Source organism: Borostomias antarcticus (assembly GCF_949987555.1).
Source record: "Borostomias antarcticus genome assembly, chromosome: 8".
Classification (NCBI taxonomy): domain Eukaryota; kingdom Metazoa; phylum Chordata; class Actinopteri; order Stomiiformes; family Stomiidae; genus Borostomias; species Borostomias antarcticus.
In genome coordinates, this window is record NC_140241.1 from 1,160,496 (window position 1) to 1,163,402 (window position 2,907).

Sequence of the window (2,907 nt, forward strand, 5' to 3'; positions counted from 1 at the left end):
ACGCGCACACACACACGCGCATGCACGCGCACACACATACACACAGCAAATGCACGGGAAAAAAATAAAGACAGATAAATAAGACTCTACATTTAGCCTCTACTTTAGCTAAGTAAAAAAAAAAAGTTTTTCCCTCTGAAAAGATCATCAACTATCAACTAATTTGGGGGTAGGTCGTAACGCTGATCAATAACTAGATGTGTTTTTGGGGGTAGGTCGTAACGCTGATCAATAACTATATGTGTTTTTTGGGGGTAGGTCATAGCGCTGATCAATAACTATATGTGTTTTTTGGGGGTAGGTCGTAACGCTGGTCCATAACTATTTGTTTTTCGGTGAAGCCATAACGCTGACCTGTATTGTGTTAGGTCATAAGTAATGCTGATTAACTCACCAAGTACATTACATTACATTACAGTCATTTAGCAGATGCTTATCCAAAGCGACTTACAATAATTGCATTTAATATAAGAAGTACAAGTAAAGCTGACATGTTTCCAAAAACTGCTCATTCCTCAGACAGCGAGGGACTGCTAATAAAGATGAGAACAGCACAAAGCACACATCAAGCGTCTTCTGTCAAGATCCCCACACTGATTACGCAACCCCCTGACATGTTAGGATCTGCTAGCCAGAGTCTCACCGTCCTGCTTCCTCTTACCTGCGGTGGACGACGAGGAGACGACAGAGAAGAGAAAGTGTCCTGTGGGGAGCGGAGTTGGGTTCTAGAATAACACCCATTACCTCCGGCACTCAGGGCCGGACTGGCCATGTGGCGTACCGGGCAAATGCCCGGTGGGCCGGACCTACTTTTGGGCCGAACTAAAAAAAAAAGAGCTAACGAACGGCCCATAGAGCAGGGACAGCGGCCCATTGGTCCATTTTCTATACTGACAGTGGGCTGGCCCAACTGGCCTGTTACCCCGTCAACAAATCGCGCAGCAGCCCCCCCCCCCCCCCCCCGTCAACAAATCGCGCAGCAGCACCCCCCCCCCCCCCCCCCCCCCCCCGTCAACAAATCGCGAAGCACCCCCCCCCCCCCCCCCCCCCCCAAAACGAAACTGAAGGTGTTCCATCTCTCCGCGTCAGCTCGGCTAGTGGCCTGACTGGGGCTACATTTCACGGTAGGAAATATTCACCCAGTCCAGCCCTGGGTCCGGCCGATTGTGGTGGGCCGGTCTGGGCCAAAAATGCCAGGGCCGATTTTTTGTCCCAGTCCGTCCCTGCCGGCACTGGTCTCTAAGCCACACCTCCCTGTCACAACAATAATATGCACACACACTCTCTCCCACAACCCCCCCCTCCACACACACACACACACACACACACTCAACACACACACAAAGTGTCTGCATCTGTCCTCCCCTTCCCACTCTCTCCCTGTCTGCCATCCAGCATGCACAGACGACTGCTCTCTCTCTGGCTGACCGGAGTGCTACTGCTACCCATGTGCTGGGGTGAGTAGGCTATTGTATGACCTTTGAACTCTAACTGCGGTTTGAGGACCAGTTGACCTTAGGGGTAATCTTTTGATCGCCGGATCAAACCGGCACCACTGTCCCTTGGGAGACAGAGTCTCTTGGGATGTGCGGGAGATGCTTGTGTGTGAAGTGTGGATGAATGAAGAGGTTCAGAGCTGTTTGGGTTCTGCTGTGGAGATGCTGTGGTTCCCTGGGTTCTCACAGGAACAATACGTCTCATCAGTGGGTGTGAGAAGTGTTTTTGTAACCCTGCTGTGGGCAGTGATGTCTTTTCTCAGGAACCAGCGGAGATTTCGCTGGAGAGAAAATAATCACCTCTCTCTGGTGGATCCCCTATGGACGCGCCCCGGCTGGGGCTTCTATAGAGGCACTATTTCCTCCCCAAAGTCTTTATGGCGTGGACGCAGTCCAACTAGAGAGTGTAGACTTAACATCTCTGGGAAACTTGGACCACTTCAAAACAGCTTCTTGTTTAGGCTTGTTTTGTCTCTGGCGTGTTGTTTGTCTTGTTCTGGCTGGTTTTCTCCAGGACCTTGTCAGACACAGACGTTTGTCTTCGTGGGTTTTTGCAGAGTTTGTGTGAAAAGAGCGTTTTGTCTGCGAGCTCTGGTCGTTAGCTGAGCTGGTCGTTAGCTGTAGGGTCAGGTGATTCATGGGCTGTTAGGAAAGAGCAGAGAAAGGAGCCGTGGAAGTAGACAGGCTAGCTGTAAATTCCTCAGGCTTTTAGTGCTTAAAGAGCTCACTTACTACAGATTCTATCTATCATGATCATACTGGTTTTTATCACATTTTATGTAAAAACAAACAAACAAAAAAATAAAAAAATAAAATAAAATCATTAGTCAAAAATGTTATTTTCTTTTTTTTTATTTAAAAAAAAATACAAACATCTCTACCGTGATAAGATGAAACCCACGTGCTTCTCGCTGCTCTGTATCAACTACATAAGACACTGGTGAGTGAGACATGCAAGGGACTGTTAGAGGAATGTGTTATCTTGACTGTCAGAGCTTGAATGGGAAATTATCCAAAAAGGATATCTCCTGTGAGCACTGTAGAGACACGCACGGGGTCGGGCAAAGTACCATTTGGAAACAGATATTCTCAGATTTCAGTCATAGCTTCAAAAGTCACGCTCTGTATTTTTTGTGTGCCTTTGGGCTCTTTTCAGGATCATATTTCCACAGAAAAGGTTAGCGGAAAGTCACTTTTTTGAGTTTTTCATTTAAAAAGGTATCTTTGTCCTGCAGCCGTCTCTCAAAGGCGATGGCGTTAGAGGGTAAAGGTCAGTTATCTGTCAGTTATTTGTCAGTTATCTGTCAGTGTGGGTGAATGCATGGCAGGAGGCTTCAGCAGACCCACTTATCTGGAACGAGTGTGGCCCTGACTCCAGACTGGCCCCTACCTATCACATGCTGAAGGAACG